This window comes from Sceloporus occidentalis, unplaced genomic scaffold, assembly GCF_023333645.1.
Source record: "Sceloporus occidentalis isolate IW3139 unplaced genomic scaffold, rSceOcc1.0.p SCAF_15, whole genome shotgun sequence".
NCBI classification, from domain to species: domain Eukaryota; kingdom Metazoa; phylum Chordata; class Lepidosauria; order Squamata; family Phrynosomatidae; genus Sceloporus; species Sceloporus occidentalis.
This window is the reverse complement of record NW_028316995.1, coordinates 12,745,065-12,771,191: the sequence shown is the minus strand read 5'-3', so window position 1 is coordinate 12,771,191 and position 26,127 is coordinate 12,745,065. Positions and strand designations below refer to the sequence as shown.

Here is a 26,127-nt window from a genome sequence, read left to right as displayed (position 1 = left end):
AATCCGCGGCTTGTGTTTCCTTTGCCAGTGAATGGGTTGATGGTGCTCTTTCTAGTTGCTATAAAGCCGGGTATTTGCTGCTCTTGGCGAATAGGAGATGCTGACCGCTCATTCACTAAGATCCATTAACCGTAATGTGTGTCTATAATTTGTTCACCTTAGTTGCCTTAATAACTGCACTATAGGCAATGCTGCAATTTGCTTTTGGCCATCATCCCCAAACAACATTGATCTCAGTTTAGTGCCAAAAAAGATATACAAAAATGTAAAAAACAAACAAAAAAAACCAAACATTAGCGCTGCAGTAGTGCAGGCGTTGCTGGGCGGCCGGTCTGTGTCCTGGCTTGTCGATGGGTTTTTGAAGGTTGGAGGATTCCGTAAATTTGGCATTATTGTAAAATGCAGTGGAGTAAAGGCTGGTGCCGTGCGTTATGTTACTGGACTATGTATATGCGTCTTGATTTGTGTGTGTGTGTAAACAAATATAAATACTAATGGGAATATTCTGCTGAAATGAGGTTGCGTTCCCCAATATGCTGTTGATCAGCTAGCTGTCAAACATGTAAAGCACTTCTATGAACATTAAGGCACGTCGTAAGAGGGAGCTGCTCAGGCTCATGTACACCAGAGCTTTGACCTTCCTGGATTATGTGACAATGCCCTTATTCCACTTAATTTTAGCTTAATGGAGCATCTTGTCCTAAAGAGACTCGTTCCATGCTTTTAGTTATATGCACGTCTCTCCCACTGTTTGGAGCACTGCATGCGATACTTTCCTTGTTGCCCATGCATTGGGTTAATTTATGCACATGCTGAAGACGTCGTTTTCTCATGTTTCTTGTTCTGTAACAGCATAAAGCGAGTACGATAGAAAATAAAAAGGATGACTGCTTTGTGCAAGTTTAAAAGAGCTGTTTGTATTAAATAATTTTATTATGTTTTTTGTTTTGTTTTTGAAAAGTTACAGCATTAGACTGTTTTCTCACGCTTGCCCACAATTATTATCAGGATGGGAAGTAGATAACAAGGAGATTGACCTTGGGTTCTTTTCTAGCTTGTTGTCTGACGCCTATTTGTTCTGATAACTCGTTCATTTTTGTTGAGTGATGAATCTGTGTCCGATGCTTTTTATGCTCATGTACCATTCTAGTGCATAAGGATACTTTCTGGTAGATAGTGCTGTAGGCCGTGCTTTATCGAGTCTGTGGTATGTCTACCTTCAGGGGAACTTCCAAAGGGTTCAAGGGCTGCTTCAGAAATGTATTTTCCAATCAGACTGTAACCATCTCACAAACATATTATTTAGGGAGACTAATTGTCATGTCTACTCACCGAGACAAGTCTATTTAGAATGTATTTATTAGTGGAAACCTTAGCAACTTGTGCTTTCCAGCTACTAGTCCTTTTCCTCTGTGTTTGTGTGCTGGACCTCTACTAACATAATGTATTCAGGCTATATGTTCTAAGGGAAGAAGTTAATCCAAGAATAGCCTTGAGGAGACAGGGACAGATCCGTTCTTTTCTTGGAGGAAACTCACCAAGGTTCCTCGGCCCGTGGCATGTTACATAGAAGCATTGTCCTCTCTGTTAGATGTGCGACTCTTCAACTTTATGGTAACTTGCTGAAATAGAGCGAGTGGTGATGTCCTTGTGAGTTATTCCTGTGTTTCTCTCCAGCAGAACTCTGGGAATCGTGAGTATCGAGTATGTGTCAAACCTGTATTAGTGAATCATTGTCTAACCTGATGATGGTATTTCATCCATGTAATTTACTAGTAACCCTTCTGTGAACTGTGAATCTAAAGTTTATCATGTTTAATATTTGCAGCCAGATGAGGATTTTATATTTCCAGTAATAACATGCCAGATTAGTAAAACAGCTACATCAGAACTGACTTTAGTTTAATAGATTAATCACTCGTACTTAAATTCTTTTATTTAAATTAAAACAAAAACATTATATAGCATGCATATCCCTGTATTTGTTAAAAGGCCAATGTTTATCAACTGAAGTGGTTAAACAAAATATCTTCAAAACGAAACAACATAATCTGCATGCTGATCTGTATCTTTAAATAGATGAATTTTCACCCAAAAGTAAACTTGATTTAAATAGAAAATAAATAATCGCCCCCCCCCCGATCGATTTTAATCTACCCTGCTTTTCAACAGTTATCTGTGAGGTTGTAAGCTTAGATATGAGAAATTTGAAGAGTTTTCTATCTTTTTCTGTTGTGTGTGTGGATTAGTTGAGCGCAGACATAGAAATGTTAGCATTGGTTTCCAGTAGAGCAACTCCACGATCCTCCAGACATCTTTATTATCTGTATCAGAGCTTTGCACCTATTCAGTGGTGTTTACAGATTAAAATAATATTTATATTGAATTAATGTATTATCTGAATTTTATGTTGTAAGAATATGCATGATTTTTAAAACCCTATTATCTCTCCCCTGTGAAGTTACTGGTGGGTTTTTAGGCATCCTTTGTATGTAAGGTAATGAGGAGGGAGCTGACTTCGACTGGAAATTGATTAGTTAGTTAATTCTGTCTCTGACACATGCAGCTACATATCTCACCTTCCCTTAAGTGAATTTTTATAGTGAATATCCCCATAATGATTGCAATTATTGACAAACTAAGTACTGCAGTATGTAGGCAGTCAATATATGTCTTTAGTTGTGCTAAAAGGTGTGTTCCCCATTAAGGTTTAATAAACGTTCCAATTTATATCCTTAAAAAGTCTCGGGTTTTCATTGACCCGATGAGCTGTATTATTGTATATTTTTCACCCCGGTGTTAATTTGTCTCATTTCCACTCGCTCTGAGTCACAGTTTTAATGGAAGTGGTCATCAGCGGCATCATAGACTCAGCGGACAATACCTTATAATTCATGGTCTGTGCGCTAGAGAATATGGTTTACTGATGGATACCCAAAAGCGTCCAGTGTGTATATATATATATATATATATATATATATATATATATATATATATATATATATATATATATATTAGTTTTGTTTTTCTTCCCTAGGTAACTGGAATTATGTTACTCATTGAAAACAGTTAAACTCATAATTCACCTGCCCCTAGAGCTTTTATGTTAACTTCACTGGCATGGCCCAGTGTTACGCAAAATATTTAGCTCAAAAGATAGTTTTAAAGTCTTCTTGTTTTATTTATATGTTCCAAGAGTTGAGGTATAAATGCATAGGGTGCTCATGAGGTGCCTTCCTCCCAAGGGTCCTGTTTTTGACACTGTCCTGAATTAGGACAATCTGGAGTCTAGTCACTAAATTTTTGGGGATTGAAACAGATTTTTCCTTTTGGGTCCAGGACAATATTTGTAGTTTTGCTATTGTTTTTGGGTGACAACAATACAAACACTAACTCGGGAACTATTTGACAGCCTGCCCTGTGATACACAAACTGTTACTTTGTGAGACCATAGAGTGCCACCAAGAGATACATGGTCAGCTCCTGAGGTCCACCTTGCCAATTGCGTACCTCCTGCATGACTGGCACCCAAATGGTTAAACCCTAAAAGGAAATAAAACAACAGATTTAAGTGAAACAGCATATAAAGAACAGGTGCAAGTCTACAGGTTATTTGCATGTCTTTGTTTCAGTTTCCTTCAATAAGCTTCAATCATGATGATTTTTTTATTTATTTATTTTGGAGGCTCTAGTTTTCACACAAATACATAACGGACACATCGACGTGTCTACCAAATTCTTTAATACCGAAATATCTAGTATCGGAAAAGGAGTGCTCCTACAGAACATCCAAAACAGGCGTTTTCCACCTCCGGATGCAGAGCAGGTCCTACTAATGGATATTCTTGCGGCAGACGTGTGCCTTCATCGTTTTCTTTTATTACTAGTTGTGGTGGAGCTTGTTCTTATTGAAACAGTCTTCTTGTAAAAATGTTATTACGCGTGGGGATAGGTGAAGTCCGAGCCAGCTTATTTTTCTTGAGAAGCCATCTAGCCATATACATGATTATAATGCAGTAGAAATAGGTATGTGCCACCGGTATATTACAGCAGCCATGGCTACCTGACTGGGACTGGCCCAGCCCTGACACAGCACATATCATACATATGTATACGTTTAATTCTTGTTTTAATATGAAATCTCTCTGCTTGATATATTAATTTAATTCATCTAATTGACACAATTGGTGTGCTGAAAGGTGGTCTTCAGTGTAAAGGTGAGACATGGAGCTAGAGGAGCAGTCCCTGTAGTTGAAAAGCGATCCATGTTTAACTTTGAAAAATAAAAGTACAAATGTTTTGACTCCTCTTGAAAGATTATGACTCTCATTATTATTATTTTTAGAAACTTGTGACTCTCCTCTTAAATCTAGAAGTGTTATTATCTGACACAGATGCCCTGAGACCTTGATCTGATAATTGGATTTATTGTTAATGTGGAATTTTGTTCTTCACTCCAGACATGTAAGCCATGTATCTCCTTTTTAAACCGATATTGCTGTGTTGTGGATTATTTTTTCAGGTACTTTTACTGGTTTTTGGTTTGTTGATGGGTACGCATGCATAAGTCAACTCATTCTAATGAAAATAGCTGCAGGCTTCCCAGGGTAGGCTATCCAGAGCTCTCCTTTCCTGTGGAGGTAGGGAGTGGGGAGTGCCAGGGAGTGGGCAGAGAATGGACATGATGGAGACCATGGACAGTAGAGCTTCACCTGGAGACTCTGCTTCAACCCTATAGTGATCCTCATGAATTTCCTAGTTTAGGATCTGCAAGGTATAACTTGTTTAAGATAAATTTTATAAGTAGAAATCAGACAGCATATAGTCTGCAATCACCTTACACCCTCTGCCCTAGATACCTTTTGGCACAATAGACCCAACAAATAGAATATGAATATAAGTAGATGTGGTGGGTAAGAGTCATGTGGGTTACAGTCAAACAGCACATTAAGAGACAAAGATTGCTTCCCCTAAACCCACCCCAGTACCTAAAGCGAATGGAAGATTATCTCCCGTAAACCTGTGTGTCCTGGTCTGAGTCATCCTTATTGCCATTTATGATATTTAGTACAGTCATTATAACTGTTGATGCTGCATGGCTTTGTATAATTAATTCTATGTGTTTTAATGTCTATGTGTCATACTTTCCTTTCAAGGCAGGTTTTCCCATCCGTTATGGTTACAATTTACTTTGAAGAGTTTGTAATTTTTCTTTATTGTAGGGTGTAGATAGCCCTATTAGTCACAGATGGGAGAGATGATTTAAGGGTAGAAAAGTACAATTGTTTAAAGAGGGATTAATGTGTGCTTGATTTCTCCCGTCTTGAATTGTCATGTCATTTTGTGTATGTCTTTATTGAAAGTTCTTGATGCTTTAGTGTAGGGGCTTCATTATCCATTATCATTATTCATTATCCATGCTTCTGCTTCCTGTGTCACGGAGAGCCGGAAGTCTTTCTGTATATCTTTCTTCTCTTGAAAAACCCATAGACACCATATTGATAATTTTCCAACCCTCTGATTTTTTTTCTGTTGGGAATTATTACAGCCCAGCTTATATTAAAGATAAAGACAGTCACGATAAGTGTGGGAACGTTCCAAAATCTGTGTGTGTGTGTGTGTATATATATATATATATATATATATATAATACACATATACACACGTCCAGCAGTATCTCTGCATTCTAGAACTAGTATATTTTTATTTGTCTTATGGCTGCCGTCTTTCTCTGGCACCTCCAGTATTTTTGAGGAACATTTCACCAAATGCTCTATAGAGGCTCCTATGACTTCCAAAGGCCTTGTATGGACACTGTATAGTTTACTCACTAAAGGGATAGTTGGCAGGAGAATGTCTTCCCTATTTATCATGAAGAGACAACAATGGCAAATTTCTCCCAACTAGAAAGTGTTAGCAGGCCCCGAATAATGCATAATTCAATGGATGAGAAGAAGTTTAAACCACAACTCTCTTGCCCTGTCATCCCATTGTAAAGCCATAGGCAATTTTATGGGGAGCCTGTAGAGTGAGATGTTGGTTCCCATTCATGTCATGGGTGCCTGTTAAATCCGACTGTTCTTGATAGGAATTTGCAGCTGCTGTAGTGCTGAGCTACACTTTGGCGTAGTACCAGTCCCTGGTCCCTATTCAGTTATAACTGTGCTGAGCTCAGGAGGAGTTTCATGAGCAAACAGTGTATTGACTAAATTCAGGCAAGCAACAAAAACACAGCAGAGTGCAAGGATCATCTGAGCATTCTGTATGTAATATAATCCTTACAATCCTTAATCATAGGAGCATGTGATAGACATACTGATTTGTACTTGTTTATTGTGCTGTATCACATGTACTCTTTAATCTCATGGCAGGACAGCAATTACATTTTGAATTATGTTTATTAGCTCAGTATCTATTTCATCTGGTTATTCTGGGGCCCTTCTCTAAAAAAATAAAATGTAGACCTTTAGAATTTATTTTATTCCTTTTGTTTTACATTCATTCAATATCTAGTGAAGAGAGGGCTGAGGTTACAATAAGGGAGGTGCTGGTTATAAATGTTTGTGATATTTTGTAGCTGGATGAGTAGACGTTGGCTTGAGTGGTGGTGGTGGTGGTGGCGGTGGCGGCGGCGGCGGCGGCGTGTGAGTCAGAACTGAGCTCATCCTCATGCTGAAAGTGGTCCTAGCTTGGCTCATGGAACACGCTGTCCAGCATTTCTCTTGGAAAGTTCTTCTGTATTCTTTTACTATAAAACAAATGGGTCTCTGGGCCGCCTGTGCAAATGTGCACATAACAGAGGTTATAATAAATATTGTAGCTATGGATAAATGTTATTATTATCTAAGGGGTCATTATTTCTCTTAGCAGGGGAGGGCTGGCAGTTTAAGGCCTGGGGGGCAAGTCTAGTCAAGTGGACTGTTGCACTACCGAATCAGCCCACCATCCATGCCCATCTTTTCCTGATTTTTCTAATGGATATTGATGTAATGTGATGGGATTGGGAGTAATCAGTACACTAAAAAAAGTAATCATACATGTGATGCCTGAAGCTACAATTTAGTATCCCTAATCCTTTTTTAATAAAATATGCAGATTGAAACTTTACTTTTCCTCTCACTGATTTCTGGGCTAGAAAGTTTTGTCCTCTGAAGTGACTACAAATTCAGGAGGGCATTTTAACTCTGCATAAGTAAAGATGAAGTGCCAGGAAACAGATGGCCAAACACACACCAGGACAGGCTGTGCCACAGCGACACCCAAACACACACACACACACACACCAATACAGGCTCTGTCACACAGACATCCAGGCACACACCAGGACGGGTCCCCCCCTTTGGTTTTAATGTATTCCCCCCCCTGCACACATGTGCATTTATGCCCCAACACCCTTGTGTTTTGATTGATGTGATGTCCCCAGCCACCCACCCCCCTTTGTGTACTGCTTTATGTGATGCCCCAACCACCCTATTGTGTACTTATACCCCCTTTTTTGTTTTAATACTTTTTTTGCTTCCCTGCTGACAGCTCTCCTCCGACATGCTCTTCTCCCCGTCACGAGGAACTGTTCTGTGACTCCGCCCCCTTGGGTGGCACGTCATGTCTTCAAAGGGGCGGGACAAAGAGCCTCACTGATGCACTGGGGCGGCATGGAGGTGTGTCTTACGGCCGCTTTAAAACTTGCAATTGCATCTCGGTGTGTCGGCCCCGGACTGCCCGGCCCACTGCGGGTGCTGCAGGCTTTATCCCTTCATTAAAGACTGCCCTGGCGCGGCCAACTTGGCCACTTCAGTGGGCTGCCGCACGGTCGTTTAATGTAGATTCTGGGCCCGCCCCTGTCTCTTAGTATGATGCATATTCTGCGTGTTATAGATTAATTAAAATGTACTCATAATTTTTTTTATATATATCAAATGTGAAAAACCTTAAGTGCTCAGAAACAAATTTGTAAGAACAAAGTTTTTTGCAACCTTACTGTTCCCTTTTTAGGTTTACTATTCTTTTGACCATCTACATCAAGACCTCAGAACTTGGTTCTACCTTGTCCTTCTCCAGAAAAGCCTTATGCCTATCCTATCTGTATTTAGATTCACTCGCTGTATTAACCTCAATCGCTTTGGCAAAAGGTAATTCCGCTTCAACCACTTTATCGTTTAGGAGCATTCAGGATGCTGGGAGCATGCAAAGCGTCTGGCGAGAACCTATCCCGTGTGATTTTCTTGCTTTCTGTTTTCTGAATTTGGTTTATTCTGGTACAGCGTATGTACTGTCGTTGCCAATGGCTGTTTAGTAAACTGATAAACTACAAATTCTTTTAAATGTTTTTTAAATTTTTTTTTTTTTTTTAGAGAAAGAATTTCAAAACTCTTTGAACTTGTAAATATTTTAACTCAATCCAGCCAAAATATTATCTTGTAAATTAGATTTTCTTCCAGAACAGAACGTATCTTGGGTGGGATCCATGAAAGGTTATCAGTCTGTTCTGCATGCTGTACTCTGGCTTGGCAAGTGGTCAGGATTTAATTTCCTAGCAAATGCTGGAATAAGATATGGAAAAATTCTGTCTCTTATTATGAAAATTTTTACAGGGCTGACAATGGTAAATTCCATGTGGCTCTAATGCAGTTTTTATTTTTCATTTTACATATTGAGACGTGCCTCAGAACTCGCTGTCCTTCCTTGGCCATAGTAATAGGATAAGATGGCAGAATAATAAATCGGACGAGCTATTGGAAGATGAAATAATTGAATGAAGCCAGCTAAAGGCTGGGCTGATGATCGTTCCAATTTAGATTATTAGTTTATGGCTCTGTACCGGTGGCGTAGAGGTTCACACTACTCAGCTGTTCTATACATTGTATTTTGGGATTGCGGTGGGGATTTTTGAGTGCATGTGGTTCGGCTTCATCAGTGTGTAGATCATTTAGCTTTATCTGTTCAAAGTGCTTTGCTGTGGATGTTTTTGAACTATGTCAATAATCTCCTACCCTCCGCATGCATGTCTGAGATGTATCACTGAGCCCTACGAAGACCGTGACGGCAGTGAACTAAAAATCCTAAAAAAATGAACTGCAGCCTCAGCCGTCTGAGAAGGAGTTATTTTGTAATATGTTGTCAGTTATCCCTGAAAGTCCTAATCCCATAATCAGAATTGACAATGGTTCTTTAGTTACTTTGTGGTTTCTCGGAATTTATGTTGATGGATTTGGACAGACATACCAGGTGCTGATCTTTTTACTATTTTGACTGCTGCATGCCAGTAAAAGCGTAGTTCACGTTTTCTTCATCCTTTAGATGAAGAAGAAAAGACCTCTGAGGTTCTAAAAGTTTGACTCTACATCTTTTTTTTTTTTTATTTGTTTACATGGTAAAATCATCTTTCACTATCAGAGCAGGGTAGAGCTAGCAGGACACAAACTGACTTGTGACATCCTATGGCAGTGCCACGTTTAATGCCACTGAGTTCTTCTGTACGACCCGTTCTACTGCCAATGTTTGTCTATGGAGACAGGTGCCTATGTGCTTCATTTTATACATTTGTTAGCAATGAGTGCGGTTGAAACACCTAAACTCAGTAATTAGGAGGTCTGTCCCAATACTTTTGGTCATAGTGTAGCTGCATTTGCCCCTTTCCCACCCCAGCTTGTTGCTGTACAGCACATGGTATACTCCCCTCAGCTCCGTTGCAGGATAAGGGAAAGCTGCTGATCTTAATGGGAGCCGTTTCCTGCCTCTAAGTCAGGGGCGTCCAACATGCGGCCCGAGGTGCGGGCAACCTATCTTACGCGGGCCGCACCTCGAGTCCTGCTACTTACCTGTTTGAGGGTCTTCTGTACTGCATAGAGGAAGCGGAACCTAGCAGAGTTCACGTGACATCACATGACTCTGCTCCAGTCCTGCTTCCTCTGTGCAGTACCAGAGAACGCAGAGGGAGGCCGCACCCTCTGCTGAAGTCTGTGAGCGGCATGGAGGAGCTGCAGTGCAGGTAAGGGGGTGGGGAGGGTGTTTGAATGAGTATGCGTGATTTTGAGGGAATTAATCTGTGAATGAATGAGTATATGAATGAATGAGTGTGTGTGTGATAGCATGGATGTGTAAGTGCTGGAACCTAGGCATGATGGGACTGTGATTGCCTAGGTACCAGCATTTACTGGTTGCCTGGGTATGATAGGAGTGTGATTGCTGTTAGCAATCACACTCCTATCATGCCAAGTCATATTGCTATTTTTTTTGTCCAATTGTGGTGTGTTTCCTACTTTTATTAAAAATGTTTTAATATTTTATTATTATTTATAAAGGTGGGGGGTCATTTTTGTTTTTGGCTAAGTGAACTGTGAATGTTTTGGTCCAGAATTTTCATTTTGGTGTAGGGCTGCAACTAACGATTATTTTCATAATCGATTAGTTGGCCGATTATTTTTTCGATTAATCGGATAAAAAAAATGAATGTAAATTTTTCATTTATTTAAAATAATTTAATAAACAAATTATATTAAATACAAACAGCATAATAAAAAAACTTTGATAAAATGCATTTCTTGCCTTTATTTCGCAACCAGCCCCCCCCAATTTATGCACGTTTGAGCCCAGGCTTGCCACGCTGCCTCCCAGACATGCCACGCTGCCTCCCACATATGCCGCTCCACTCTGCCTCCCACATATGCCACTCCACTCTGCCTCCCACATATGCCACTCCACTCTGCCTCCCACTCCACGCTGCCTCCCACATATGCCACTCCACGCTGCCTCCCACGCTGCCTCCCACATGCCACTCCACGCTGCCTCCCACATATGCCACTGTGCCTGATACACCTTATACCCCGATACACCACTCCATCCTCCCTAGACATGCCACGCTGCCCCTCCCCACATATGCCACTCCACTCTACCCCCAGATATGCCACTGTGGCCCCAGATCTGCCTTATACACCCTGATACACCACTCTGTCCTCCCCAGACATGCCACACTGCCCTCCCCACATATGCCTTATATACCCTATATGCCTTATACCCCCAGATATGTCACTCCATCCTCCCCAGATATGCCTTATACCCCCCCAGATATCTCATAGTCCCCTCAGAGTCACAGACCATACTTTTATAAATAAGTACTGGGTTAATCTTCACTGCCCCCAGGATTTAGATTCCCCTTAGTTTGCCCCCCTTTATCTCTAACTGCACCTTAAGTTAACTTTAATTAATAAAATTAACCCTCAGTCCTCATCATTAAATTAACCCTAAACACCCCATTAACCATAACTGCCCCTAAATTAACCCTAAAGACCCCATCAACCACAGCATCCCCTAAATTAACCCTAAAGACCCCATGAACCACAACAGCCCCTAAATTAACCCTAAACATACCATTAACCAAAACTGCCTCAAATTAACTCCAAACACCCCATTAACCACAGCTGCTCCTAAATTAACCCTAAACACACCATTAACCATAGCTGCCCCTAAATTAACCCTAAACACCCTATTAACCATAACTGTCCCTAAATTAACCCTAAACACCCCATTAACCATAACTGCCACTAAATTAACCCTAAACACCCCATTAACCATAACTGCCCCAAAATAACTCCCACCTCCCCTAACTTTCAGCAGCCCAAATATTAATTTTATACTTACAGTTAGATGAGTGTCACAGCCATGTGGTTCTGGCCTTCTGGGAGAAGGAAGGGGGCGGGGCCAGTTGTCACAGTGATTACAGGGAGGGGCTGGTAAGTAGGAGCTGCTGCTGTGAGTCAGACTAAACGGATTATATAATGAGGGGTATGTTTCAGAGCGTTTGCTCTGAAAAAACCCTCATTTAATAATCGATAAAAATCGATTCAACTAATCGATAATGAAATTCGTTGGCAACGATTTTCATTATCGATTTATTATTGATTTTATCGATTAGTTGTTGCAGCCCTATTTTGGTGCATCCCTAGAATAAATAGTAGTTCATTTTTAATTATCCTGAATTTGTAATCAGTGAGAGGAAAAGTAAAGGTTTTGTGTCATTTACTTTATTTTAATCTGCATATTTTATTAAAGGCCATATTTTCTCACAGTGAAAAATGAGTGTGGCCCTCGTACGTATAAAATTCTGATGAAGTGGCCCACTGCAGAAAAAACTTGGACACCCCTGCTCTAAGTGCTTATTCACAGAGTGCTTGAATATGCATTGTTTTTACTGAGGCTGTCGGGAATATTAAACTGTCCCTTTAAATGTAAATAGTATAAAGTAATCAGTGTTCAGTAGTGACTGAAAAGGCAAAAATGTGTTCATCACAAATTATTTATTCACTACTCCTGTATACTAAACTATGTGTTAAATTGCAAGGAAACAAATGTTAAGGCTTAAAACCTCTTTCTATTAAGCATATACAAATAGTGATGCATGCGATGACTTTTGAATTCAGTGTTCCTTCAGACTGTATAATTGCATCATCCTTAAATCCGAGATATATATATATAGCCTCTTCTGTTGCTGCTTAGAGATACATTTTTGTTGTGCCAATGGCTCTGTCTGTATTTTTTGTTGTGGAAGATATTCTAGTTCCATATTCTAAATGGTCTCGTAACATATGGAGTCACGCATGCCCATTGAAATATGTGCACACACATCTTAATCTATTTAACTGTGTTTCCACATGAAACCTCTCCACGCTGAGTCTGTTGAGCCGGCTAGTTAGTTCTGTCACGAAAAGGCCAGTGGGCAAGCAGCTCTGCTTTAGGAGAAGCTGCAGTTCCAAAGCATTCTCCTCATTGCAATTGAGCCGCAGAAAAGTATTCCCATTGAATGCATTTACAGGGGTAGGGGGGGTAAAGAAAACATTAAGAGACCCCTGTGCTGCTATCATATACAAGTGTCCAACTTGGTTCACTTTTTTTCAGCAGTATTTTTAAGGAATAACAAATTTCTTTGATTAATACTTTACTACAATACAAGGCAGAATACGGTATAGTATGAAGATGAACGACTTGAGATAACAAGTGTTTCTAAGGTGCAGTTAGATGATCTTGGCATTATAGACCGTGTAATTTATAACACCCGGGCAATGAACAGAAGTCCCTTGGGTGCAGCGTGAGCTTCACTATCTATCTGAACACAATCCGCTCTCCACTTTCTTATTAACCGCCCCCCCCCCCCACCGACAGAGACCATTCTGTCATTGATGCACTTGCTGTGAGTGTCAATCTCACTAAACACGGAATTGGAGACTGAGTCACGGCTGCTTCCTCAATACACGCCGTCCTCCCAGTTGGTGAGATAAATATTCCAGACACATCTCCCTGAAGCACATAAATATTTTAGTTTGTGCAGAAAATACTGGCGGTTCGCAGATTCTAAGGACGACAAGTAGACTTGTGCTGCTCTGCTTCGTGTTCACACACGATTCCTTTAAAAATGTGCTTTATAGAGCTGGCCGTCTCCTTGTGTTAAAGGGGCAGGCGCGCTCACGTCTTTGTTAGCTGTGTTTGTCCATTGATCCTATCTTGCAGTAAAACAAGAAAGTGTTTCACTTAGTAAAGTCAAGCAGGACTGCTTGATTTTTATGAATGCGTGTTCACGTTCATCAGAGGTCACGTCGAAAAGTGGGCTTATGGCCATAACAAAAAATATACAAAAAGGGTCAGGTGCTGGTGACATGACCAACGTGTACATGCAACATAGCAAGAGATCAGGCCACACGCAACAAATACTATTTAAAAGCATGGATATTGGGGATCCCATCACGCCAAGAGTTCATTAATGGTGTCCAGAGAGGGCTTTATTTATGCTTGAGAGTCACGTTCGGGTTAAAATGCAGAGCAGTCCCACTGATTCAGCTCCTTGGTAAGTAATATAGCCAGGAAAAATGAGATAGGACTCGCTGAAATTGGGGTACTTGACGTAGTGGCGGGCAAAGCAATATACGGCCGTATAGCGTGACGGAATCCCCAATATTTATGCACTAGATAGGCGTTTTTAAAGAGTATTTGCATGGTGCGCTGATATGTTGCTTTATTGTTTATCACTATAACATCCTAGAAAGTTTTCTTTGCGCAGGAATCCCATCTTATACATAACGCTGAAAATGTCTTCTTGCTTTCCAAGTGCACACTCCCCAGCTGGCTGGATTAATCATTGAACCCAGCAGCGGCTCCTCTATGCTTCTGGCATGCCAACCTGCCCCGCCGTATGGAAGCAGTGTTTATAATTAGTTATTATGTTTAGAATAGGATCAGCCATAGGAAAAAGAATAATATTAATAATAATAAAAAAAAAACTTGACTGCTCCTTAGTTCTGTAGCTAAAACTCCCAGTGAATATAAACCGTTAGGGATATAACCCAACGCACAGCGCCTATATAAATGAACGATTTATATAGTTTATATAATGATGCGCTGTATAAGTCAAGAAATAACAATACTTCTGAACCGTGTCTAATGGCCTCCGGTAATATAACAAAGAGCGGCCTCTCTCCGAGTCCCTTACAGATACAGGAAGGGTGTCCTACAATTTGGTCTCACTACGGTCACAAATAGGTTGAGGAAACAGGTGACGGTGAAACAAATTTGTGACTTTCTGCCAAAAGGAAAGTCCGGTTACACAATGAAACAAAGTGGGATTTTATTCAGTTTGTCCAAATTATGCAGAACTTTGAAGACTTAGATGGCTTTTCAGTGTAGCATTTCCCTTTTTCATGCCGTGTGCATTATAACTATTAATGTCCAATGACAAGTCTAATGGTTATTAATTCAACAAAACAAACCTTCCCCTCCATCACCCGGATATATTGACGTGAGTATACGGTATGTATAGTAGCATTGCAGTAACATTGTAATTGTAACCTTGTATAGAGAGATTCGAAAACAAACGTGAAATAAAAATAACGGCTATTTGTTCTTGGTAAATAAGTGGTTCACTTGCATATTTTGAATTATGTATGCATCCATACGTGATGTCCCCCCAGCTCTGCCACATTTCATATTGTTGTAACTGAATGCATCATCTACCATTGTTAAACATCCCAAATTCTTGCCTCGGCAGCAGGTCCACTCTTTCTCCACCATGAAACTAGGGGGGGGGGGGGGGGGGGGGAATAGTCCTCTTGAGCGATCGGCCCTCCAGTGTGCTGCTGCTCAATGGGCCGGTTACAAGGGAGACTAACCAGGCCAGCACAGCCTCCACTGACTGCATTAAACTATGATGTGTGCCTTTAAGTCACAGGATGCCGATATATGATGTCATACGATGGCACTTCACAGTGAGGATGGTGGAGGGGGTGGATATGATCGTCCACATTCTGTGTCGAACTCTTCACTCTTGTGATCTTCCTCAAATGACATATTCAAGGTTTAAACCTGTATAGCGTGTGTTTAGGTTCTAGTACAGCAAAGCGTCATTAACGTTATAAGAGCCCAAGTACACGCAATGCTATGGGAATATTATATGTCAAATGGCAGAAGTTCAGTCTACAGACAATACATAGTAATTTATTTTTGTGCTGTAAGCCTTAGCTGGATGGGGCAGCAAATGTCCAAAACTATATTACTTAGAGGGACGTTCCTGCCATATACTGTATATGTACTTTAATGCATGTGATAACTATGTGGTCTCTTTCCATTTTCGTGTTGTCCCTTTTGCAAAATGCGCGGTGGGTCTGTAGAATCCCCCCATGCGCCTTTCCCCATCCTCCAGCTGTTTAGCGTGCAGGAGATTTTCTTTGCCGATATACGTATCTCCAGCATTACTTTATGAACATGCTATTTATGTAGCTGATGCCACACATTAATTAGTTTATCCCTAGGGATTTTTATTGTTGTTTTTTTTAATATATAAACTATTTTTGGCAGGAATTATGTGCCCACAGTTTCCTCCCATAGTACTAGTAGTGCAGGCAATTTGTATTTAACATTTTTCTTGAAAACTGTGTTGCTGGAAGAACACACAATAATGGATATGTCAATTCATTTATAATTTAGGACCTTGAAAGAATCTATCAATGGAAATTGTGTATAAAACAATGTATAATGTTACAGACAGCACTAAAATATTGCTCTTTGGTTCCTGGTATTGCTCCAGCCCTATTCTGATATGCAGGCAGAATTAATATTTTGTGTGTGTTCTTATCTTGCTTACGTGGCTCCTTTTTATTTATTTATCTGTGTTTGTGTATTTTTTTTTATTTCTGCACATCAAGGTTGAGTTTTTTTTCTCCAACGAGACCATGCTAATTTATTTTGAATATCTTGTATTTTGTTTTCTCCTTTGAAAACATGCCAATACGTTCCAGACTGAAGCACTTTCTCCTACAGGCAGAGGGAGAGTCTGTTAATTATGTTATTTTTGTGTAAGATAAGGTTTTCTGTAAGGAAAGAATTTGGCCTTTAAGAAGTTGGAAATTAGTTATCTGTGTGGTATGAAAAGATAGTTTGAAGTAGTTTGTCTTATTAAGCTGCCGTCACCCTTGACTCTGAAGACAAAAAGTAATTAAAGGAGCATTCCAGTCCTGGTTTCATGTTAAATGTTTGAGTCCTTTTGCATGGAGTCTGTTGCATTTTACGGCATGCAAATTGGTGCAGGCATTTTTTAGTTTTTGAGGTTTGAAGATTTCTCTCGTTTAACTCCTCCCCCTTTGCCTTAATGAAAGCAGGGAGCATACTGCAGTATGCTCCTTCCTTGCACATGCTCAGAACATCCGATCTAGTCAATGGGAACTGGAGAGCCAAACACGTGTGCTATCTGAACACTGATGTTTGGCTAGCATGTATGTGATTGGCTGCTGAGTTAATGACTTCATAGTTGGTGCTATTGTGCTTGTGCAAGAAGTTTGCATAGTAATGCTTCCTGGTTACAGGAGATGGGAAGGACTTACATGACACAGAAGTCTGTTTCTTGCTCCAACTAAACAAATCATTCTCCAGTTATACAGTAGGTGTTCATTTGTAGTTCTAGAACATGAATAGACAGTTTCTGGACTGCTCTCTTTAGTGGCAACAATAGTGAAATCAAAACACCCAGAAAATAATACAGAGGGTAGAAATATATGAGAAATAATACCATGGGTAGAAATATATGAGAAATAATACTATGGGTAGAAATATATGAGAAATAATACTATGGGTAGAAATATATGAGAAATACTATGGGTAGAAATATGAGAAATAATACTATGGGTAGAAATATATGAGAAATAATACTATGGGTAGAAATATAAGCGGAAATAATATTGAGGGTAGAAAAGAAAATACCGTATTTGCTCGATTATAAGACGACCCTGATTATAAGACGACCCCCCAAAATCTGAATATTAACTTAGGAAAAAAAGAAAAAGCCTGAATATAAGACGACCCTAAAGGAAAAAAAGTTTTACCAGTAAATGTTAATTCATGTAAACTATTTTTTTAAATAAAAGCTATGATTGAGAAAAATATTTTTTTTGTTTTTATTTCCTTGTATTTTCCAACCTGTCCCCCAGTTACGCACATCTGCCCCCAGGCTTGCCACACCAATATGGCACTGTGGCCCATGATATGCCTTTTAACCCTCTATATGCCACTGTGCCCTATGGCATGCCTTTTGACCCCCTATGTGCCGCTCTGCCTCCAGAAATGCCTTATACCCCTATATCCCATTCTGGCATTTAGGGGGTTAAAATGCATATTATGGGGCAGAGTGGCATATAGGGAGGTATAAGGCATTTCAGGAGGCAGAGTGCTCTATTAAATGCCCCTTTAACACCACTCTGCCTCCTGAAATGCCTTATACCTCCCTATATGCCACTCTGCCCCATAATATGCCTTTTAACCCCCTAAGTGCCAGAGTGGCATATAGGGGTATAAGGCATTCCAGAAATGCCCTATGCCCCCATTTAACACACACACACACACACTTACCGGGCTTCCAATTTCCTGCTGTATTGCCGGGGCAGCGGGTTGACGTCTCCTTCCGCTGCAGCCGGAAGGAGGTGGAGTTGGCAGCGGGGGTTTGTCTGCGTCCGTCGCGCATACCTTCCCCGGCTGTCAGAGATCAGAGTTCCCCGCACCGGTGCGGGGAACTCTGATCTCTGACAGTCGGGGAAGGTATCCGCGACGGACGCAGACAACCCCCGCTGCCAACTCCACCTCCTTCCGGCTGCAGCGGACGTTGTGTACGCGGATCGCGTAGACGTCAACCCGCTGCCCCGGCAATACAGCAGGAAGCACCGGTAAGTGTGTGTGGGGGGGGAGACAGGAGGATCCAGGTCCCCTGCAGCGGTGCGGGGGATCTGGATCTTAGTCTCATAATCAGACCTCTATTTGAGGTCTGATTAGAAGACGACCCCGATTAGAAGACGAGGGGTATTTTTCAGAACATTTGCTCTGGGAAAAAAACCTCGTCTTATAATCGAGCAAATACGGTATATGAGAAATACTGAAATATATGGCTTATTGCGGTGAAACTGTCCACATGGTGCTGATTTGAATCACAAATTCTTAAGATATTCTGCATTTGGCAAGTCGTTGGTATTTGTTGCCTGCGGCAAAGTTTTTAATTTTCCTTCCTTTACAGTTGTGACCCTGTAGGCTGCTGTTCTGTTCCAACATATTACTGTGCATGTGGTCTCATGACTTTAAGTTGCCTAATGTCGGGGATAAATCTGACCGTAAAGCAGCCGTTCCATAAGAGGTATTTCTAATAGGGAACATCAAATGGTTAGGGTAATGAAAAGCCCCATTCATGTTTAATAAGGTGAATGCTGTGTGTACTTTAGAGTGTGTATAATGTGTGATTGATTGGTGTGACACGTGAAAATATGGACTGTTTCTAATAAGAAGAATAGGTTTTTAAGTGACAATATTAAAAGTAGTTAATGTAAGATCAATTTTTAACACCAAAACATAGTGTTTCATAATCAGTTTTTCCGATAAACTATAGGTAAGAAAGAAAATGAGAAATAGTACAGCAGGAAAAATAGGATTTAAGATGTCAGACAAACATAATTTAACTACCGCATTTGCAAATGCTCTGGAAAAATACCCCTCGTCTTCTAATCGGGGTCGTCTTATAATCAGACCTCAAATAGAGGTCTGATTATGAGACTAAGATCCAGATCCCCCGCACCGCTGCAGGGGACCTGGATCCTTCTGGAGGCAGAGTGGCACATAGGGGGTTAAAAGGCATATCATGGGGCACAGTGGCATATAGAGGGTTAAAAGGCATATCATGGGCCACAGTGCCATATTGGAGTGGCAAGCCTGGGGGCAGATGTGCGTAACTGGGGGGCAGGTTGGAAAATACAAGGAAATAAAAACAAAAAAATATTTTTCTCAATCATAGCTTTTATTAAAAAATGTAATAGTTTACATGAATTAACATTTACTGGTAAAACTTTTTTCCTATAGGGTCGTCTTATATTCAGGCTTTTTCTTTTTTTCCTAAATTAATATTCAGATTTTGTGGGGGTCGTCTTATAATCGAGCAAATACGGTATATATCAATATGCAATATGACGTATTCAAGCAGAGAAAATAAATATAATACCAGTGATAATACAATGTTTTTATTTACGTTTTTGGATATATGTGAACGATATTGTGTTAAGATAGGAAGTATTACATAATCTATACAAAATCTCACATAAAATAAAGATTGGCATTGTATACAATAATATGCTATAGTAGTTATTTAAATGCAATACAATGTATTATAGAAGCATGTAAATACTGACCGATTTGGTACATTGCCAGTTAGAAGACTATTTGGAACATGGGCATGCCACTTGCTTCAGAATCCATCCATGTGTTTGTAATGGGGAGCACATGACAATTTAAAGGGACCATTAGGCTCTCATATATTAAAATACATATGACAGCTGAGGTGTCCCTTTAAAAGTTTTTTGGTTTTTTTTGTATAGGGATGCCACTTTAATGCACACACTGGTTAGGAGGGGGACGGTGCACAATTTGAGAGCTGTGTTTGCAACAGTAAGTTTTTATTAGCCGAATTGCCCATTGATTTAAACTGAACTATAATCTGTTAAACAGTTTATAATAATATCAGTGTAAATAGAAATAAAAGGTCAAGAATCATGCTGTGTGCTAAGATGGTAAATGTGGATTTGTTTGACTTCATCCGCCGATGACTTTGGGATGGCACAGTGCTTCTGGAGTGCCGCGCCGAGATCAATGATTTCCCTTAACCGGCTCTGCTTCCTCGGCAGTGGGCGGGCTATTGTGTCGTGAAGGAGGCGCCCCCATGCTGAGGTCATCCTATGCCGGGAAAGGTACACTGCTGCCCGCGCTTTCACGACGCTCGGTGATAGACGCCCAGTGGAAGTGCCGGCAGCAGCTGAGGTTACCAGATCCAGGTCCCCTGCAGCGCTGCGGGGGATTTGGATCTTAGTCTCATAGTCAGACCTCTGAGGTCTGAATAGAAGACGACCTCGATTACAAGACGAGGGGTATTTTTCAGAGCATTTGCTCTGAAAAAACCCTTGTCTTCTAATCGAGCAAATACGGTATGTTGATTTTATGTAAGTTACAAGAAAACAATAAAACTGAGGGGTGATACCAATAGCTGGTTTCTGGAGAGATATTCATGGTCATTTCTCATTCTGGGGGTGAGTGTCTTATAGAACAGAAGTTTAGCACTTTATGTACCGTCTAAGTCACCTGGTGCATCTCCATGTTAATCAGCAGTGTGGGGCATTGTTTCGGAAACTTGCTTTAAAAACTTTTAGCCTTCAAACTACAAGCCTGTTTGTGACTGATGCTATTCATATTTCTCTCTCCTTTCTTTTCTGTTCCCAAAGACGACCACGTACTGCCTTATGATGTGGCCAAAAGCATCAACAATTTTAAAAGCATGAGTTCAAGGCCACCTAGCAAGGGGGTCTGGCCTTTAAACTGTTTTTGGTAACATATTCTTTGTTGGATAAGACCGTGTTCTCAAACGGCAAAAGATGAAAAAATTCAAGCTGACAACAACCACCTAAAACAACAAGACACAGCAGTATGTGTACTCCAGAAATATGCACAAAGCTGTGGATACCACTCCTTTCAATCTGGAAATGATTAATGGCTAAAAAGATATACAACTGATATGTGACAATCTTAATGTATCGAATCTCCTTAGTTGGAAAATGTGTAGTATATAAGTGTCCATATTTTTAGTCGCTACCTACCTGTACTGCTTTTAGGGTCAGTGGGGATAATGGGCAGGTTGGGGGATCCCCAATCTCCCCTGACCTGCCTGGGTTGCTGTAAAATCACTGGAAGTCTGCTGTTGTAGTTCAGCTCTCCATTGGGAAAAAAAGTTTTTTTGTTCGTTTTTGGGCAACAAATTTCATTCCCTGCTCCTATATTTCCACCAAAAATAAGGGGGGATTTTGGATTCAGGAAGAAATGCCCACATTCTCGTTCACACTCTCTCTCAAGCTCTGTCACTCCCTCCTCTGCTGACCACTTCTGCGTCTTCCCCCTCCTCATCTTCTCTATTCTATCTTCGATCCTTAATCTGCTATCTTCTTTCTTCCTTCACATCTCTGCGGACATAACCCAGCAGCAACTTCCGCCAAAATGGCGCCATGGTGACGTTCTCCTTGTTCCTCCAATCGAGGGAGAGGATGTCTCTGCAAGCACCACTATTTTGCCCTCAGGTGAACTAAGGGCAATATGGCGACACAGTGATGTCCTCTTTCCCGATTGGAGGATTGAGGAGGCAGTCGCTGCAGTGCCGCCGTTTTGGGGGAAGCTGCTGTCATTTTATGTCTGCGGAGGTGCGGATGAAGAGGATAGCAGATTGAAGATGGGGGTGGGGAGATAATAGGAGATGCGGAGGAAGATGCAGAAGCCAAAGTGGTTGGCGGAGAAGGTAGGGAAGCTTTTAGAAAGTGTGAGGGAACAAGAGTGAGTATATGTGGGCCCATGAATTTCGGACGAAAATTCTGAGCTTTTTGCTTCGTTTACATCCAATTCGTGGTGGGTCTGTCTTCGTTTTCAGGGCTTAATACAAAACTCAGGATTTACCAAAATTCGATAGATTTGCAATTTGTGCGAATGAACAAGTCTAGGCTGAACACCGCAAGTTTGCTCTTTAGGTAAGGTGGATGGGTGGTCCAGCCTCCCCCACATGCCCCCCCCCACATGTGTAATGACAGCCCTCCCAGCCCTGGTCATTCCCCTGACATACCCATCACTTCAGGCCCCTCTGTTTGGGCACCTGAATTGTTGAGTGATATACATATGTGTAAGAAATTGTTATATTGTAATATATGTGTAACTGTCCTACTACATATATTATCTGATGTGTGAAAGGAATCGCTTTTGTAACACTAAAATATAGCTTTAGAAAACTAATTCCTAGGAAAAAAGATTAAGGTTTCAGTATTTTTTAATGTTCTCATTCCAAGTTTTCCTGCTTAGCGTAGATTGAAATTCATTAAGCAACCAAGCTGAAGTTACATGGCATTTATTACATTGTGACTCCAAATGATGTGACATCCAGCTGCTGTAAAAAAGGGGTAAAACAGAATAAAGTGTTGCATCCTAGAACTGAGATTAATGGTTTGGTTAAAAAAAACATTGCTCTGTCCATGGCTAAGATAGAGAATATTTTGATGTAAGAGTTGAGAAATCTGCAGGACTTTATCTTTATTGGCTGCAGTGCATGTCTGCTGTCATTGACCTTAAGTTATCTTGTTTGCTTCTGAAGATGCCTCACTTCAAGGGTATTCTGAAAGATAATAAGTGAGGGCCGACTCTTGCTTGAGGCACAACACACATTTTCTCTGTAAATGTATTTTGTAGCAGTGTCAAGGTAAATTACCGGTATTACTAAAAAGAAGTACTCTTTTTCCCTCCAATGATGGTTATAATTGAAAATATTCAGCATTGTGCAAAAACTATTAACATGTCTTTTTTTTTTATTTTTATTTTTTTTTTATAAAGAGACACTTACGGTATTATAATTTATGGAAATAATTCTCACTAAAATATATATGATTTAAAAGGTATCACATTAAGATTGAGTAATATGGTAGATATATGACTTGTATAATTTGATAAAGCAAGATACATAGTTGGAGAAATCACACTATTCTCTCTTTCCTTTTTGTTTTTTTTTTGTTTTTTTCTTCCCTCTCTATTCTTGAGGATCGGACCAAAAATATAGTTAAAGAATATTACATAGACCCGGGCTCCAAAGCCATTAGAGTAATGGCAAACATATTCCGCAACGATAAATTGTGGGTTGATTGTGGAAGTAGGCAGTTTCATCAGGGGATGTACTACTTACAATTTTATGTTTTCAATGTTTGTATTGGTGTTTTTATGATTGTGGATTCCAATTCTTTGTCATACAGGATAACCATGGTGTGTGAGTTATTGGGGGATAGGCAAAGTAGTAAAAATGGGTCAGATTAGATACGGGACAATAAATACGCAGGGCCTTAACTCTACCCAAAAGAGATCCTTAGTTTTGCAGAGGTTATGGAAAAAGAAGATAGATGTATGTTTTCTGCAGGAAACTCATTGGCGAATAATTGACAAAATTAACATAAAAAATCAGAGATTCCCAATTTATATAGAGGCCTCATTGAAAACAAAAAAAACAAAAAAAAACAAAGGAGGGCTATTTTATTTTCTAAAGATCTGGACTTAAAATTTAAATATGTAGAATCCGACCCTGATGGCCGATTTATTATTGCAGTTGTTGAGATAAACAATAAGATCTTAACGCTACTCAATGTATATGCACCTAATGGTTCTCCAGTAACATATTTGAAAAAACTCTTGGAAAAAACGCTGAAAATAAAACAAGGCCCCTTTAATATGGATGGGTGACTTTAATTGCGTTTTAGACCCCAGTTTAGATAAAATGTCCTCTAAAAAGTTGAATTTTGATCGAAATATACTGTCACAGGCACATAGATTTCAATCCTTATTGAAGAAAAACGCTCTTTATGATATATGGCGAATTCTACATATGACAGAAAGGGACTTCACTTGTTTCTCAAAGACACATTGTGCATATTCCCGAATAGACTTAATATTGGGAGATTGTAGGTTAATAGCAAAAATTAAAAGTACTAAAATACATGACATCACATGGTCAGACCATAACATGGTAACAATGGATGTTGAGGGTGAGAGAGAGAAATTTAGCACCGAATGGAGACTAAATCATAATTTAATGAGGAAAACAGCTGACATTGAATATATAAAAAATTTTGAAGAAAATTATGTTGAAGATATGTCGGCGGCAAATTTATGGTGCTCTTATAAGGCAGTAATAAGAGGACATTTTGTCAAAATAGGGGCCTATGCAAAAAAAAAAAAAAAGGCTGATACTAAACTATCAGATCTATATATCACTCTCTACCAATTGAATAAAATTAATAAACAGACTCCCTCAAAACTCAACACAGAGAAAATTGAGGTGATAAGAGAGAAAATAAATTTAAAGCTTATAGAAAAGACCAACAAAGCCCTTATGGCCTTAAATTCTAAAAGATACTACAAGGGCAATAAAGCAGACAAGATGCTCACTAACCAGTTAAAAAAAAAAAAAAAAAAAAAAGAGAGAGAGGAAAATTATTACCAAAATAATACACAAGGGTAGAATCCTTTTAGCTCCGGCTCAGATAGGTCAGGCCTTTAATGAATCCTATAAGGATCTATATAATTTATCAAATAATGTAGAAGATTCAGAATTAATGGACTACTTTAGAAATAGGTAATTTCCCAAGCTTACTGAAGAATCCCTACATAGTTTGAATAGTAAAATCACCTTGGAGGAGGTCCAGAAGAGAGTCCGCGAGTTAAAAGAAAGTAAATCCCCTGGACCGGACGGTTTTAGTGCATGTTTTTATAAGATCTAATTGGAGGATCTCTCACCTTATGTGGTACGGGCATTTAATGAAAGAATAGATAAGGGTGCCTTACCGGAAGAATTACTCAGAGGCAATATAACACCAATATTAAAAACAAACAAAAACCCAGAAGAACTAACAAGTTATAGGCCGATATCCTTGCTCAACTTGGACGCCAAGATCTATGCAGGAGTCCTTGCTGAAAGGTTGAGCGTATTTCTCCCGCAACTGATCCATGTGGACCAGGTGGGTTTCATTAAAGGACGGTCAGCCGCTAATCATATAAGGGCCCTAGTTGGTATTTTTGAGGAGAACTCGATAAAGAAGCTTCCCCAGCTGACCCTCTCATTAGACGCCGAGAAGGCATTTGATAAAACTATACGCAGATGATGTATTGTTAACTGTCAGGGACCCAATAAATTCAATGAAACATATCATGTCCTGGATTGACCAATATAGTACTGTCGCGAATTATAAATTAAACATAACCTTGATATAATACAAAAACAGGAGATTGCGAAACTGGGTTTTGCCTGGGCTAAGGACGCCCTTATGTATTTGGGAATAAAAATGAATACAGCACCAAACACGTGGATGGGGATTAACCTTCTTCCCTTGATAAAGGACATGAATCTGTCCTTCAAAAAGTGGCAAGGAATGTTTATCTCCTTGTGGGGGAAAATAAATGTAGTAAAAGCATACACTCTCCCCAAGTACATATATATCTTTAGGATGATTCCCTATATGGTTCCAATTAGTTGGATCGAATTAATTCAAAGAGCAATAAACAGATTTATATGGGGAGCAAAAAAACCTAGGCTAAAATTACAGGTTATAGTTAAGGACAGAAATCATGGGGGCCTAGGAGTTCCTCTCATTCAGGAATATGCACAGGCGGCTTTACTTGCTCAAGCCATACTGACACAAAGTACTAAAGATGCACAAGAAATATGGTATAGAGGGGAATTGCCAAAAAGATCTCAATATAGAGAACTGCGGACTCTGTTCTGGACTTCCTCCAAGCAATCTATAGAATCGGCCCAAATGGGAGCTAGTTTAGTTTTGAGACATCTACTAAGAAACTGACACTGTGTGAAAAACAAACTTGGACCTGAAGACAAGTTAATAACTAGTCTTCCAGTCCTTATAGAAAATATGAATGAAAATCTAAAGTTATCTACTTGAATACAGAGTGGCATAAATTTAATTGAGGATCTGATAGATGGAGATACTCTTAAATCCTTTAATGAACTCCAGTCTGAATTTAATCTCCCTACTGAGGAATGTTTCA

At 39.9% G+C, this 26,127-nt stretch overlaps 1 protein-coding gene across 7 annotated transcripts in view; it reads left to right on the top strand.

Annotated features, from left to right (window-relative positions):
- Positions 1–26,127, top strand: part of LOC149303264 (EH domain-binding protein 1-like) — a 174,448-nt gene that overhangs the window by 1,066 nt on the left and 147,255 nt on the right. The window lies entirely within an intron of this gene.